The sequence below is a fragment of the Carcharhinus amblyrhynchos genome, chromosome 15 (genome assembly GCF_965287045.1).
Source record: "Carcharhinus amblyrhynchos chromosome 15, sCarAmb.v2.hapA, whole genome shotgun sequence".
Taxonomy (NCBI): Eukaryota; Metazoa; Chordata; class Chondrichthyes; order Carcharhiniformes; family Carcharhinidae; genus Carcharhinus; species Carcharhinus amblyrhynchos.
In genome coordinates, this window is record NC_137338.1 from 69,311,698 (window position 1) to 69,329,659 (window position 17,962).

At 43.3% G+C, this 17,962-nt stretch overlaps 1 protein-coding gene across 8 annotated transcripts in view; it reads right to left on the reverse strand.

Moving 5' to 3' along the window:
• mcf2la (mcf.2 cell line derived transforming sequence-like a) overlaps window positions 1–17,962 on the reverse strand; it is a 197,054-nt gene that overhangs the window by 120,714 nt on the left and 58,378 nt on the right. The gene's annotated exons all lie outside the window — the stretch shown is intronic.

The window sequence follows — 17,962 nt, forward strand, 5'->3', positions numbered from 1 at the left end:
ATTTTCTGACAATTGACAATGTTTCATGGTCATTAGTAGATTCTTAATTCCAGACATTTTTTAATTGAATTCAAATTCCACCATCCACCATCCACTAGGATTCGAACTTGAGTCCCCAGAACATTAGCTGAGTTTCTGAATTAATAGCACTGGAAATAATACCACTAGTAAGAAGTCTCACAACACCAGGTTAGAGTCCAGCCAGTTTATTTGATAGTAATCCCACAAGCTTTCGGAAACGGTGTTCCTTCGTCAGGTGTGTGGAGGGTTCTGATCAGAGAAGGGCATATAAAGTCACACACAGTTTACAGAATACTGATTAGAATGCATGTCTTTACAGCTAACCTGCTATTCAAGTCTTAAAGATGCAGACAATGTGAGTGGAGATAGCATTACCATAGGTTCAAGAGATGTGTGTTGTCTCCAGACAGGACAGTAAGTAAGATTTTACAAGCCCAGGCAAGTCATGGGGGTTACAGATAGTGCGACATGAATCCAAGATCCTGGTTGAGGCTGTCCTCATGTGTGTGGAACTTGGCTATCAGTCTCTGCTCAGTGACTCTGCGTTGTCGTGTGTCGTGAAGGCCGCCTTGGAGAATGCTTACCTGAAGATCAGAGACTGAATGCCCATGACCGCTGAAGTGTTCGCCAACAGGAAGGAAACAGTCTTGCCTGGTGATTGTCGAGCGATGTTCATTCATCGTTGTAGCATTTGCATGGTCTCCCCAATGTACCATGCTTCGGGACATCCCTTCCTGCAGTGTCTTAGGTAGACAATGTTGGCTGAGTTGCAAGATTATGTGCTGTGTACCTGGTGGATAGTTTTCTCACGTGAGATGATGTCATCCATGTCGATGGTCCGGCATGTCTTGCAGAGGTTGCTGTGGCAGGGTAGAGTGGTGTTGTGGTCACTGTTCTCCTATAGACTGGGTAGTTTGCTGTGAACAACGGTCTTATTGAGGTTGTGCAGTTGTTTGAAGGCAAAAAGTGGGGGTGTGGGGATGGCCCTGGCGAGATGTTCGTCTTCATCAATGATGTGTTGAAGACTCCGGAGAAGATGTCATAGCTTCTCCGCTCTGGGGAAGTACTGGACGACGAAGGGTACTCTGTCCACTGTGTCCCGTGTTTGTCTTCTGAGGAGGTCGGTACAGTTTTTCACTGTGGCGCGTCGGAACTGTCGATTGATGAGTTGAGTGTCATATCCTGTTCTTAGTACCACTAGGCATTGTTTCCTCCGCTTACATTCCCCTAATGCCCTTGTGTGGAAAGAGGCCCCAATCTCAATCGATATTGCAATTGACCATTGGCAGGTTTTAATTTGAGATTTGATTTTAGGGAGAAAAATCCGGTTTCACTAATTTCTGAGCAGAAGGCCATGACCTCTGAAATGGCGAGTAATGCTGCAGTGTAACTCAGGCAAGGGAATGTTCTCCTGATCACTACGGGAAGTGGGTGACAATGGCCAGCACTTATTGTTCACCCGAGTGGTGCCCAAATCTATTTTATTTTTTACATAGGACCACTACAGCTATCGCACAGGGGAGACCTCAGACTTTGCCGAAGTGAATGAAAGTTTATTTCTGGCACACTGCCTCAGCATATTGTGACTGAAACTCGGGGTCAATCATTCAACCTCATTTTCAACATTTCGCTTCATGCTTCAAAACACTCTGTACAGCGACAATCTAACTATTCGGAGCATCCAGACTGGGATCTCGGGGACTACAATGAGTGCAGTCACACGTTAGTTTATTCAAGTGTCATTTTGGCAGAAGAAGACAAAAGTGTTAGAAGCAGTTCAGAAAGCCTTCACTCAAACATCTGGGATAAGGGAGGTTATATTATGAGGATGGGTTGCACAGTTTGGACCTGTATCCATTGGAATTTAGAAGAATGAGAGGTGATCTTATTGGAATATAAGAATCTGAGGGGGCTTGACAGGTTAGATCTGAAAGGATGTTTCCCCCTCTTGGGAGGGGCTGGAACAAGGGGCACTGTTTAAGAATAAGGGGTCTCCCATTTAGGATGAGGACGAGGTGAATTTTCTTTCCCTCAAAGGGTCATTCATCTTTGTTGGGGGTGGGGCCAATGCATATTTTTAAGGAGGAGGCAGATAAATTTTTGACTAAGCAGGGAGTCAAAAGTTATTGGGTTTAGGCAGGCCATAATCAGATCAAACAGCAGAGGAGGTTTGAGGGGCCAAGTGGCCTACTCCTGCTCCTAATTTGTGTGTTCATAGTGTTACGATGCAGAGATTGTCTCCCTTTTGAGAAGTATTGCCGAATATTCCAAAGAGGAATACCTTGCCTTGTAATCTGTTAAAAGTGCGCAGGAAGATGTGAGCTGTTCTTCAATAACATTTAATGGTTAACTGACAGAAATATCTGACAGTCACTTTAAAATGAACACAATTTATTTATTTAATTAACAGAAAACTTTAACTTAACAAATAACATACTGAAAAAGTAAGATTTTAATGGAATGCTGTTCAAATAAATATAATGCCTATTCATTAACAAAAAAAATAGAATTTAGTCACTATCAAAAAATATACAACCAGGTTTTGTCTTTTGGAACCTTTTGGATTTTCTCAGTTGATTTCTCTGTAAGTTCTTTCTGGTTTAGAATTATAGAATCTCAACCGTGCAGAAGGAGGCCATTCGGCCCATCGAGTCTGCACCAACCACAATCCTACCCAGGCCCTATTCCCGCAAACCCACATGTCCACCCCGTCAATCCCCTGACACCAAGGGGCAATTTAGCATGGTCAATTAATCTAAACTGCATATCTGTGAAGCAAGGGAGGAAACCCATGCAGAACAGGGAGAACGTTCTAACTCCACACAGACAGCAATCCAAGCTGGGAACTGAATCCGAGTCCCTGGCACTGTGAGGCAGCTGTACTAACCACACCTTTGGTATCTTTTGCTGGGTAGATTTTTTGATTTGATTTATTATTGTCACATGTATTAGTATACAGTGAAAAGCATTGTTTCTTGCGTGCTATACTGACAAAACATACCGTTCATAGAGAAGGAAGGGAGGGAAAGCAGAATATTGTGTTATAGTCATAGCTAGGGTGTAGAGAAAGATCAATTTAATACAAAGTAGGTCCATTCAAAAGTCTGATAGCAGGAAAGAAGCTGTTCATGAGTTAGTTGGTACGTGATCTCAGACTTTTGATGCATTCTATTAAGAGATATCTGAAGCTGGCAGGTGAAGAGCTGCTCTCTCCCTCTTGAGGCTTGACAGTTGCTATCTCCTGTTTCTTGCCCCCTGCACTTTCTTTTATACCTGTGATGACCTTTCAATTTTCCTACAATAGGATTGGTCCGATTTTGTCAACACCAAATTCAAATGTTATAGAGACCCTGCTTTAAACTGATTGGGCAAAATTAAAAAAAACAGGCTGTCTTGTCAAGATTACTGCTTGACTTTTTGATACAAATGTTTCAGCTTGAACTCTGTATGTACTTTGCATTTTAAACCTCAAGCACTGAAACAAAACACCAGCTTTTAAAGGAACCACGCAATGCTTTTCCCCTCTGGTATTTCTACAATTTTTTACATTTTTACTGACATCAAATTCCAACTTTACAAACTCAACTTTACAACAATAGCTTGGTAACAAAGCTAAGGGGAGAGGGTTGTGGGGAGTGGAGGCAGTTCCGGGTTGCCAACTGTATTAGTGATCAGTCCTGACTATGGTCAAAACTCAGAGCCTGGAACATATATTCCATTCAGGATCTAAAAGGAAACCAGCACCCTCCCCGCAAAAATCTTCACAAAAGATTCAAGATGCAATCCAAAGTGCAAAGTCAAAAAGAAAACAAAAATAATTTGCATTTACACACCATCAAGACTTTTAAATATATTGCTATTTCTTCACTGTTGCTGGGTCAAAACCCTGGAACTTCCTCCCTAACAGCACTGTGGGTGTACCTATACCTCAGGGACTGCAGCGATTCAAGAAGGCAGCTCACCATCACCTTCTGAAGGGCAACGGGGGATAGATAATAAATGTTGGATAATAGATAATGGATGATAGATAATAAACAATGCCCACCTCCCATAAATGAATATTTAAAATATGTTTAGTGTTTTTTACAACCTTTGGAAGACACAAAGCACTTTGCAGTGAATGAAGCACTTTGAGGGTAGTCACTGTTGTAACGTAGGAAATATGACAGCCAGTTTTCGCACAGTAAACAGTAATGGCCAGATAATCGTTTCAATGGGGTTGGTCAAAGGATGAACATTGTCCAGAGCACAGGAAAATTCCCCAGCTCTTTCCCAAAATATTGCCATAGGGTCTTTCACAGTCACCTGCGAGGCCAAAGGAGAATCGATTTGATATAAGATGATACGTCTATGTGGCACTCACTCAGTGCTATGCTGGTTTGGCAGACTGCATTATTATAAGCTCAAACCTCAGGAGATCCCACAATCAATAGAGCCTTTGTGAGACCACACCCACAGTATTGTGTACAGTTTTGTTCTCTTAAGGAAGGATATACTTGCCATAGAGGGAGTGCACTGAAGGTTCACAGACTGATCCCTGGGATGGTGGGATTGTCTGATGAAGAGAGATTGAAGAGACTGGGCCTGTATTCTCTAGAATACTGCTGTGAGGCAGCAGTGCTAACTACAGTGCCACGTTGCCACAATTAATAAAAATGGAATTAAAAGCTAATCTAACAGCGACCATGAAACCATTACCAATTGTCGTAATCTGCTACACTGGCCTGATCTGGTCCGTATCTGACTTCAAATCCACAGCAATGTGGTTGACTCTTAAATGCCCTCAGAAATGTCCTAGTGAGACACTCAATTACATCAAACCACTATAGAGTTTAAAAGGAATCGAACTGGACACCCAAATTGATCTAGGCACGAAAAACACCAACAGCAAACTCAGCCCTGTCATCATTGCAAAGTCCCCCTTCCCAAAATCTGGGGCATAGAATCACAGAATCCCTACAGTGCAGAAGGAGGCCTTTTGGCTCCAGTCTGCGCCGACCACAATCCCACCCAGGCCCTATCCCCATAACCCTACTTATTTATCCTACTAATCCACTGGCACTAAGGGGAAATTTAGCATGGCCAATCAAATAACTCGCACATCTTTGGACTGTGGGAGGAAACTGGAGCACCCAGAGGAACCCCACACAGACATGGGGAGAATGTGCAAACTCCACACAGACAGTGACCCAAGCCAAGATTAGAACCCAGGTCCTTGGCGTATGAGGCAGCAGTGCTAACCACCATGCCATCCCATCTGGGGATTGTGCCAAAATTAGGAGACCTGTCACACAGACTAGTCTAGCAATGGCCTCACCACCATCACCATCCTTGGTTATGTCCTGGCCCCAGCCAGCAGACAGATTTTAGAGGGTGGTGGGGTGGCACAGTGATATTTCCTCTGGGCAGGAACTTCCCTGGGAGTCCTCAACATTGACTGCAGACTCATAGCATCAAGTCAACAAGTCCCCCCAATCAGTACTGCTCCATAGAACATCATCTGGAGGAAGCATTGAGCCTAGCAAGGTCTATGTTCATAGCAAGGTGTATGTCCATCACCAAGAGTGGCTCGGTGGCAGCACAGGCCTGGTCCTAAAGGACATAACTGCTATGGTGAGACTGCAGCTGGTGGTGAGGGAATCAAGAGGGAGAAATCGACATGACCTCGTCCTCTATTTGTCATTGAGAGAAATGATCAATGCACACTCCATATGAATACGAAGTGTTCAGATTGAGGATATCTCCCCTCATGGACTAGCACTATGCTAAATGGGATACGCTTCAAACAAATCTAGAAATTGGTAAGTGGGCATTTATTAGGCACTGTGGGCATCAGCAGCAGCAGAATTGTATTCAACCACGATCTGTAATCTCGTGGCCTGGCATATCCCCCACTCTATCATTACCACCGAGCCAGGGGATGAACCGTAGTTCAATGAAGAGTGCAGGAGGGCATGCCTGGAAAAACACCAGGCATACCTAAAATGAGGTGTCAACCTGGTGAAACTACAAAACAGGACTACTTGTATGCCAAACAATAAACAGAGCCAAGCAATTCCATGACCAACGGATCACATTTAAGCTCTGCAGTCCTGCCACATACAGCTGTAAATGATGGTGGATAACTAAACAACTCACTCAATGAAGAGGTTCAACAAATATCCCATTCAAATTTGACTGATTGTGGTGTCATGGAAACTGAGCAAAACTTAGAGGGAAAACTCTCCATTGGTTGCAGTCATACCTCTGACAAGGGAAGATGATCATGGTTGCTGAAGTCAATCATCTCAGTCCCAGTTCCAAAATGTTCTAAGAATTATAATTCACTACAAACATACACTTATCAACACAGCACTTTGCCAAACTGCTAACATTCTCTTTGGCCTGATACCTCTTAAAATTTATGGTTTAGCACATACTTATTTCAAGAAGTAACTCATTCCTTCCAGATATTTTGGATTGAGAATGGGACTGGCTGAGCAGATACACAATGGGTGGATGAAGGGTTAAGACTGATTGGTGCAAAAGGAAGTGTGGTCCCAGTTACGGGGTCAAATCTCAGGATTTTAATTTTTATAATCTTTAATGTCTTCTCGCTTAAAAATCACCGGACTTACTGGCAAGAACTGAAGAATGCCAAGGGTGGCTCCTTCTCCTCCTCTCCAATCTGAAGACGAGTGATGAGCCCCTTCTTTCTCCTCCACCTGAAGTCCTCTCTGCTGTACAGTGTTGTGCACGTCACAGCACGCCATGATTGTGCTGGACCCTCTAGCTGGACAGGACTGAAGGATGTCCTCTATCCCTGTTCATAGTCACCTGAAGAACATCTTTAACATCCTGAGGGTTTGCTTGATGATGCTCACAGTGATCATGTAACTCATGTCGTAGCACTCAGTGTCACATTGGTGGGATTCCTCACAGTTGTCATGAGCCAAGTTTATAGAGGGGATCCCTTCTTTCCAAGCAGTGAGTCCTCTGCTTTCAGGGATGTTGGATAATCTCAGCTCAAGTTGGGACAGCTCCCAGGGAATCTGGATCATGCCCGGATGAACCTCTTATGGTTTCACACCAGCTGCACATTGATGAATATTATCCCTGTTAGTTTAGAAACACTCTTGATGCGGGCGGTGCTCGGATTGTTATGTATGAGCACTCGATGGGACATCCTGTACCTGAAGGAATCCAGCCAGAGGGGGTGATCCATAGCGCAATCAGCCTGGCTGTTGACATCAGAAGTTTACATAATTGTTGGTCCTGACAATCAGGCCTCGGGAAATTCCCTGGAAGCAGATTGAGGGTGATGGCCACTTTTGCAACCACGAGGACCAGTTCCAACCAAGAGCAGATCTTCAGGCCTGAGGTGATGTGATGATTGTCCTTTTAAGGACAACACAGCAGAAAGAGGGTCACCTGGGCAGTGGGACCAATTGGGACTGAGAATGGATAATCACTCCAGGTTGGAGTCCTATTTTGGGTAGAAAACATGTAGGGACTGGGCAGCCAGTGGACTGCTGCAGGGCAGCTGGGGCATGGGTGTACAGTTTCTTCTTATTAATAAACACTTTTTGATTCCTAACAAAGTTCCTGACAAAGTCTGTAAGTGTGTATCATTGCAACTGGCAATTCAGCTGGTAGCAACATTGCTCTTCGCAGAGTTCAATGGAGCAGTCTGCAAACCCTCTGGTAAGATTATGCAACTCCCCCGCTCCACCCTTTCCTCCATATCTCCTATACACCTCCTCCCAGTGCACCTTTTCTCTCTGCAGCTCCCTCCTGCACATATGCTGATTCCATGATAGCACCTCATTGCTGTCCTGCTTGGTGATGGTCTTCCTTCCCTGACATGCTGCCAAATACATCCAAGGCACCAACCCATGTGAACCTTATCAATTTGAATTCCCTTAGCCAAAGGGTGTATTGGGAAAATCAGGTAGATAGTGGATCCCAAGAAAAGGAATTTATGGAATGTCTAAGAGATGGTTTTTTTGCAGTAAGTTGTGACACAGCCTACTAAGGAATAGGCAATTCTGCATTTGGTGATGTGTAATGAGGCAGACTTGATTACGGAACTTAAGGTGAAGGAACACTTAGGAAGCAGTGACCACAATATGATAGAATGTACCCTGCAGTTTGAGAGGGAGAAGCTGGAATCAGATGTAACAGTTTTGCAATTAAATAAAGGTAACTATAAAAACATGAGGGAGGAGCTGGCCAGAGCTGATTGGAAAGGGAGTCTAGCAGGGAAGACAGTGGAACTGCAATGGCAGGAGTTTTTGAGAGGAATTCTGGAGGCACAGCAGAAATTCATCCCAAGGAGAAGGAAACATGCTATGGGGAGGATGAGGCTTCCATGGCTGACAAAGGAAGTCAAGGACTGCATAAAAGCAAAAGAAAAAGCATACAAAGTGGCAAGGATTGATGGTAAGCCAGAGGACTGGGGAGTCTTTAAAAGTGAGCAGAGGACAACTAAAAATGCAATAAGGGGGAAGAAGCTGAAATATGAGTGTAAGCTAGACAGTAATATAAAAGAAGATAGGAGTTTTTTTCAATATATAAAAGGGAAGAGAGAGGCAAAAATAGACATTGGACCAATGGAAAATGAGGCTGGAGAAGTAATAATAGGAAACAAAGCAATGGCAGAGAATCTGAATAGTTACTTTGCATCAGTCTTCATGGTGGAAGACACCAGTGGGATGCCAGAGCTCCAGGAGAGTCAGGGGCCCCGGGCGAGTGTAGTGGCCATCTCTAAGGAGACGGTTCTGGGATAACTGAAAAGTGTGAAGGTGGATAAATAACCTGGACCAGATGGACTACATTGCAGAGTTCTAGAAGAAATAGCTGAGGAAATTGTGGAGACATTGTTGCTGATCTTCCCTGCCTAGAGGCAGGGAAGATACTAGAGGACTGGAAAATAGCTAATGTAACACCACTGTTTAAGAAGAGAGGGAGGCAGCAGATGGGAAAATATAGGCAGGTTAGCCTGTCTTCGGTCGTTGGCAAGATTTTAGAGTCCATTATTAACGATGAGATTGCGGAGTACTTGGAAGTGCAAGGTAAAATAGGACTGAGTCAGCATGCCTTCATCAAGGGGAGGTCATGTCTGACAAATCTATTAGAGTTCTTTGAGGAGGCAACAAGGAAGCTGGATAAAGGAGGACCAGTGGACGTGATTTATTTAGATTTCCAGAAAGCCTTTGACAAGGTGCCACATAGGAGACTATTAAATAAGTTAGGTGTCCATGGTGTTAAGGGTAAGATTCTGGCATGGATAGAGGATTGGCTGACTGGCAAAGAGTGGGATAAAGGGGTCTTTCTCAGGATGACAGCCGGTGATTAGTGGTGGTGTGCCTCAGGGGTCAGTGCTGGGTCCATAACTTTTCACAATATACATGAACAATTTGGAGGAAGGAACTGAAGGCACTGGTGCTAAGTTTGCAGATGACTGAGGGAAAGTTGGTATTGAGTCAGCGGGGGGCTGCAGAAGAACTTGGACAGGTTAGGAGAACGGGCAAAGAAGCGGCAGATGGAGTACAATGTGGAAAAGTATGAGCTTATGCACTTTGGAAGGAGGAATGGAAGCATAACTATTTTCTAAATGGGAAAATGCTTAGGAAATAGATATGCAAAGAGACTTGGGAGTCATTGTTCAAGATTCTCTTAAGGTTAACATGCAGGTTCAGTCATCAGTTAGGAAGGCAAATGCAACGTTAGCATTCATGTTGAAAGGGTTAGAATACAAGAGCAGGGATGTACTTCTGAGGCTGGATAAGGCTCTGGTCATACTCCATTTGGAGTATTGTGAGCAGTTTTGGGCCCCATATCTAAGGAAGGATATGCTGGCCCACATCCAGGGTCCAAAGGAGGTTCACAAGAATGATCCCTGGAATGAAGATCTTGTCATATGAGGAATTGTTAAAGACTCTGGCTGTATACTCGTTGGAGTTTAGAAGGATGAAACTTCTTGAAACTCTGATTGAAACTTACCAGATACTGTGACGTCTGGATAGGGTGGACGTGGAGAGGATGTTTCTACTAGTAGGAAAAACTAGAACCAGAGGGCACAACCTCAGGCTAAAGGGACAATCCTATAAAACAGAGATGAGGAGGAATTTCTTCAACCAGAGAGTGATGAATCTGTAGAATTCTTTGCCACAGAAGGCTGTGGAGGCCAGATCATTGAGTGTCTTTAAGGCAGAGATAGATAGGTTCTTGATTAATAAGGGGATCAGGAATTATGGGGAAAAGGCAGGAGAATGTGGATGAGAAAAATATCAGCCATGATTGAATGGTGGAGCAGACTTGATGGTCCAAGTGGCCTAATTCTGCTCCTATGTCTTATGGTCTTAAAGGGAACTGAGACATCAGCAGCAATAGGTGAGCTTTCCTTCAGGTGAGGCGTTTAATAATCACCTGAGTTCCTGGTTAAACCCAATTCCCATTTCCTTTGTCAGTTTCCCAAGACCCAGTGGCATAGTGGTTCAGTGGTTAGCACTGCTGTCCCACAGCATCAGGGATCCAGGTTCAATTCCAGCCTTGAGTGACTGCCTGTCTGGAGTTTGCACATTCTACCTGCATCTGCATGGGTTTCCTCTGGATGCTCTGGTTTTCTCCCGCAGTTCAAAGACATAGGAGACATAGGTGGATTAGCTATGCTAAATTGCCCCTTAGTGTCCAAGGATGTGTAGGTTAGATGAATTAGTCATGGTAAATGTGTGGTGTTACGCGAATGGAGCGAGAGGGTTGGCCTGGGTGGGATGCTCTTTCAGAGAGTTGGTGCATACTTGATGGGGTCTGCACTGTAGGGATCCTAAAATTCTACAATTCTATGATTTAGAGATTTTGAGAGTATAATCTAGGCTGATATTAGGGAGATGCACACTGGAATTTTACCGCCCTGTCCACTATGTAATTGGAGCGGGTGAGGGGTGGACAATGGAAATGTTGTTGACCTAGGGTAGGATTTTCTGGTCTCAGATTGAGCAACGCCATAAAATCTCCCTCACAGTCTTTCAAATGAGACATTAAACCAAGGCCATGTTTACAATTTCAATGGATGTAAAAGATTCCAAGCTCACTGTTTGAGGAAGAACTCCAGAATTCCTGTCACAACATGTCCCTCAGCCAAAAATCATTCAGATCAATTGGGGATTATTAATAAGAAATGCCTGCTTTAAAAGTCTAGTTAAACCTGCAATTTTTTACGTTAATTTTTGATTATCATAATTTGAATTTGATTGGATCTGCAATTTTCATAGACTATCACATGTGGACTTCTCAGGTCAGCTGAAGGTGCGGAGTACATTGAGTGACACACATTGGGGTGTCACAGAATAACTAAGAGACTGAGGGAGAGGGACCACAGATTCTCAAGCAGGGCACTGAAGGCCCTGGTGGAGGAGGCCAGGAAGGGCGGGGGGGGGGGGGAGGGGGAGGGGTTTCTTCCACATCCACAATGGGAAGGAAGTCATCTCACTGCCCTATTTCTCTCTCTTGCAGTATTTGGTGCTGTTCTGTTTGATCTCATTCCCTCCTCCCATCCCATGTCCAGACCAGGAAGATAGCAAGATGGCCATCACCCTTTCTCCTTCTGATTCCTATAAGGTAAGCAGCAGAGCAATTGCACGTAACAGGTCAAGATCTCCGAGAATTTACAAAGTAGCTAGAGAGTTGAGGTCCTAGCAAAGTAACCCAGAATGTTTTCTGACATGTTGCAGAGGTGCCCTCTGAATCTCCAGCCGTAGCTGGACATGAGAAGGTAAGTGTGACTTTAAGAAGCGCTTGGGATCCTCCACAACATACACCCCACTCAGTTGGTCACTGTTGGGAGAAAGCGCGAGGATAGGTACTTGCCATTAAAATGCTGTGCAACCTCCAGATTGAGTATAAGTAGACATTTCCAGTCACTGTCAGTCTTTTAATCAGCACCCAGGTGTCAGTTCCTAGCTCAACCTTCAACTCCACTATGAAGCTGGTTGCTCTGTATTTAAATGTGGATAAACCACCAATTCAGCTCAATACTTCTTGGCCAACTCATCAGTGATGGTAAATGCTGCTGAAAGAGGGATCAATTACCTGATCTTTTATCTCCGCTGGTTGTCAGATCTTGCTGCACTTCCTACATTACAATTACGTTGACTGTGAAGAGTTTTGGTGCAGTCCAAGGTCACAGAAAGCATGAATAAATGCAAGGTTATTCTCTCTCTGTGCGAGCAAATGTGTATCTGGTGCAAGGTTCAGGAATGATAACAGCTTCCCTGCACTGCAGGCAATTAATTCTCCTCAAACTCATCCAGGAATGCTCCAGGATGTCAATTAAGAATTCAGTGTATGTACTGTCAGCATGCATGGTGCAGTGTACACATGGAAACAAAAGAAGCTGGTTGTTCATATTCTAATGTTTTGCTATGCATTGTTCAAGTGGAATTTAAAGGACCAGAATTTGTTGCCTAAGTAATGAGTAATTATTTATTTGCATTATCCATGCAGTCTTGTGACAAGGAAGATACTCCACGTATTGCAAAAATTGGTCAATCGGCATCACTCTGCAGGTAGCCACAGCTAATTATCAACTTCCCTTTGCGTTTCATGATGTTGCTGTAGTTGCACATTATCTGGTAATTAAATTTGCCGCAGAAAGTTAGGGACAGCACTTAAAAGCATAAGTACATGCTTGATGACAAGATTGGCGTATTTGCAATGGCAATCTACCCTCCTGAAGAGAGCTTCACTCCCATACTTGTAAACTGTTCTTAGAGATTTTGAAAATGTCAATTTAAAATGTTGTAAACTTTTTCATACTTGGTACGAGGGAAAGGCAGGGGAATGGCATTAAGTCATGATGCTTGTTTGGAGTGCCAGTGCAGACATGATGGGCCAAATGGCCTCCTTCTGCACTGTAACAATTCTGTCATTGTCCTTTCTGTCTCTTCTTTTCCTGTTCTTAATGGAATCTTTCTTTCTCCCTCATCGGCCTCAATATTAAATCTCTAGGGTAAAAACATAAGAAACAGGAGTAGGCCATTCAGCCCCTTGAAACTGTCCTGTCATTCAGTAAGATCACTACTGTCACAGAGACTTTAGTCAGGATGATTCTGATGCTGTGCCTGGAAAGATTTGAACAGGGCCCAGCAGGAATGATGAGCAAGGTTCTTGAAGGCAATAAAACTCTCAAGGACTTTTGGAGAGGAAAGAGGGACTGGAGGTGGGGTGGTAGTTTGCAAAGACAGAGGGTGAAGTATGTTTCTTTTGAGGAGGGAGCCAACGATGACAGTTTTGAAAGAGCGTGGGATATGCCTATCCATTTAAATATCAGTTCACGTGCAGACCAACAAGGGAATTTTCAGCACTTTAGGAATAGCATCAAAGGCGAGGGAATAGTTAAACAAATTGACAGCTGCACAAGTATCCTCACAGTGGATGACAAATGCTGGGTAGGCAAGAATTCAAAGTTATCAATCTTTCCAGTGGCAGCCACAGAAGGAAGTAGAATTAGAAGGTGTAATGAGTTGTGGATAATGGATCAAAGGATGGAGTGTTCGGAGATGGCCTTCTCAGGTGATTGAGACCATGGGGGTAGAGAAACCGGAGCAGATGACAACGTCAATGGTGTGACCATGAATACTCATAGCAGTGGGCTTTAGAGAGGCCAGTGAGAAAGAAGGGGGAAGTGGATATGGAGATTGATAATAACAGGTCAGCATGGTGGCACAGTGGTTAGCGCTGCTGCCTTACAGCGCCTGAGACCCGGGTTTGATCTGGCCTTAGGTTACTGTTTGTGTCGAGTATGCATATTCTCCTCATGTCTGCATGGGTTTCCTGCAAGTGCTCATGTTTCCTTCCAGAGTCCAAAGATGTGCAGGTTAGGTTGATTGGTCAGGCTAAGTTGCCCCTTCATGTCAGGGGGACAAGCAGGGCAAATATGTGGGATTACTGGGATAGGCCTGGGTGGCATTTTTGTCAGTACCAGCTCGATGGGCTGAATGGCCCCCTTCTGTACTGTAGGGATTTTATGAACATATATCAGGACAGGGGTTATAATAGAAATGGATATTGTGATGAAAAACTCAAGGTGGGGTTGGGAAAGCACAGTGGTAACCAATGAGGATTCCATGATAGATGGGAGTGTTAAGATCAAGGGGAATGCTTGGAGGGAAGTAAAGACCGCCAGAGAGACACCAAGGTGCAACTTAGTGATCAAGCTACAGTGCCACAAAAATTTTGAAAGGACAGCTATTGGGAAAGCTTATATAACACTGCAATGAAGTTACTGTGAAAAAGGTTAATCAATGTATTCACCCACAATGAGTGAATAGGAGCCTTGTTCACAAGAGAATGAATGTTTTAGAGGGAAACATGAAGTTGGGCCAGAAATGTTAAACAAGTGGCAGAGTCTAAGTATAAGTAGACAGAAAGTCCCTCTATAGCTCAGTGGGTAGGCTGATCAGTGAGAGAGAGTAAAGCAGGTAGTTGATGTCTCTGTTCACGAAGAGGCAAAGACCTTAATGGGTCTCACAGGAAAGTGTGTTGGAATGGTCAAGTCTACAAGTAACAACGATGTAGATCCTGGTTAATGGTAAATATCACAAACATGCTGATGCAATTCCCATATTCAAAAATGGGTGACAAATGAGACAGGAAAGCACAGGATAGAACATAGAACATTACAGTGCAGTACAGGCCCTTTGGCCCTCGATGTTGCGCCGACCAGTGGAACCAATCTAATGACCCTCTAACCTAAACCATTCCAATGTTATCCATATGCCTATCCAATGACCATTTGAACGCCCTTAAAGTTGGCGGATCCACAACTGCTGCAGGCAGGGCATTCCATGACCTTACTACCCTCTGACTAAAGAACCTACCTCTGACATCCGTCCTATAATTACCACCCCTCAACTTAAAGCTATGTACCCTCGTGTTAGCCATCACCATCCGAGGAAAAAGGCTCTCACTGTCCACCCTATCTAACCCTCTGATCATCTTGTATGCCTCAATTAGGTCACCTCTTAACCTTCCTCTCACTAACGAAAATAACCTCAAGTCCCTCAGTCTTTCCTCATAAGACCTTCCCACCAAACCAGGTAACATCCTGGTAAACCTCCTCTGCACCCTTTCACCCTTTCCAATGCCTCCACATCTTTCTTGTAATGTAGCGACCAGAACTGTACACAATAAAGTTATCAGTCTTATAATGACAGAACTGACCAATTTGGTGTTCCAAGTGTATAACAATAACCTAGTAATAGCGTGGATTTGATTAAGAAGTAACTTGACCTTCTTAACCTTGGTGACCTCTATGAAGAAGTGACAACCCAAGTGGACTCCTGGAATCTATGATGTGGTTACCTGGGATTTCACCTGCAGAGACAGCAAAACTATTTCTTGTGAGAGTGAATCCAGAGCATGAGGAGTACAAATATAAAATTAGACCTGGGTCCTTTAGAAGTGAAATTCAAAAGATCTTCTTTCACAATAGGAACTAAATTTGGGAATGCTCTCCACCAAAACACTTTGGATACAGAAGCAATTAGACAGTTCAATACTAAAAGTTTGTTTTGGGAAAATTTGTCGAGAGATATGAAACAAAGGCTAGAAAATGGAACTTGAGGTGCAGAGAACCATTATCGGACAATCAAACTGCTCCATTCACAAAAAGCCTTGCTTGTTTTCTCTTTGCAACAATTTCCAATCGTCTTCCGTGAAACAGAAAAAACCCTTCCATTACAATTAGCTTTCCATTTACCTTTTACTTCTTCGCTGTTCATTCCCATAAAAACCCCATAAACTATGGGCTGATAAAACCTGTACTCTATATTGCGAGATGTCCCTTCAAGAATGAAATGTGCCGTTGAGTACTTGAAAGAGGGTTAGTTGGTGTTCTGATTTTATCATTAGATTCCAAGAAAAACATTTGCAACATGGGGCTTCTATGGGAATAAATGGTTAAGAAGCAAAGATTAACTAGATAATTATTTTGGGAAGGTGTTTCTGTTTAGCTGAAGGCAACTGGGAAATTGGTGCAGAGTGGATATAAGCAATGTAACAATTTGACAGTCTTTGAACAGTTCCTGGAGTTGAAGCAAGTCTCTGAGAATAGAGCAAACCTATGATATTGTATGTGATGTACAATTGAAAAGAATAGGTCACTGAAGCGAGGGATTGTTGATTAGACAATACCCATTGCTGCTACTTAAGTGGTGTCAGAGCCCCTGACCATTAAAAGGGTGAGATGAGAAGGTTTCTGGGAGTTGCCTTCAGGACTGTTGCGACATAAGTGAGCAAGGATTTGTAGACGCGTGCCTTGTTGTGATAACTGGGAACTCCAGTTGTTATGTGGCAGCTGGTGAATGTGACCCATGGGCTGAATCAATAAATATTTACCAGTGGAAGGGAAAATTAAATAATTCCATTCTACGATGTTACCCAATTGTGCTGATTCATAGAATATAGGAAATCAGAGATCCTCCAAAATGAGGTGGGGTTGGATATACTGCGAGAGCACCTGTCATACCATATTTGTATGGGAGGTAATGTAAGTGCTTGTAACCACGTGAGGTATAGCTTTGTTGTAGCAACTATTTAAAGCAAATTTTACCTTCTTATTTGAAATATCATTGCCTATTGATTAGTGTTTTAGTTAAGTTGCTCTAGGTTGATTTGTTACAGTGGAAGTTTCAAAAAGTAAAATAATGTCCAGCAGTTTTCCTTTCATTGGTGTTATGGGGATTCCTTTCATTTTTAACAATAGTATCAGTTTCTATAAGGATCATAACACTATTTCTGTTCTTACATTACAATTTGATCAGTGAGCAAAATAAAGGATAAAATGCAAGCATGGCATGAAGATACAATGATCTTAGAATCATCACTTGCATTGCAAAATATCTCCCTAAACTTGGCAGATTAATTTGTTTAACAAAATATCCCACCAATGTTTATCTGGTTACCAATCATACAGAGCAATGCCTTCCAGGGAAATACCTGCATTTTGGGCTGATAATTTGCAGATCTTAACAACCAATCAGCATGATGATTCATTAGAAAATACATAAAACACTGGACTTCATCTTTGACCCTATAGTACTATCCATGGTCATTTCCTAAGAAGTACATTCAAGATATCTCAATACATAGAAGGTAGGAGGAGTAGACTGTTCAGCTCTTGATCATGATCATGGCTGATCATTCAACTCAATAGCTGATCCCACCATACCCCCCACCACCCTATATTCTGATCCCTTTTAGTCTCAAGAGCTATATCCAACTCCTTCTTGAAAGCATACAATGTTTGGCCTCAACTGCTTCCTGTGGTATAGAATTCCACAGGCTCACTACTCTCCAGGAAAGATTTCTCCTCATCTCAGTCCCCGTACCCTCAAACTGTGACCACTGGTTCTGGACTCTCCCACCATCAGGAATATCCTTCCCACATCAACCGTGTCTAGTCCTATTGGAATTTTATAGGTTTTGGTGAGATTTCCCTTCATTCTTCTTAATTCAAATAAATATAATCCAAACTGACTCAATCCCTCCTCATATGTCAGTCCAAGTTTCATTAACTGACGAAACTGGCTAATACTGATCGTGTAATGGCCAAATCAACAAGTCCTTACCATCAAGCGTGAAAGGGAGAAAAGATTCAGCAACAAAGAACAACCCACACTGGCCCTCCCCTCTACTCTTTCACCATAACTCCGCATTTATCTCGGTTAATACACCTAACCTACACATCTTTGGAGTGTGGGAGGAAACCAAAGCACCCAGAGGAAACACACGCAGACACTGGGAGAACTTACAAATTCCACACACAGTCACCCAAGGCTGGAATCAAATCTGGTTCCCTGGCGCTGTGAGGCAGCAGTGCCAACCACTATGTCGCCATTGCTTAATAACCAGCTTTTAAAAGTCAACTTGGTATCGCTACATAGTGTAGTATTTCTAA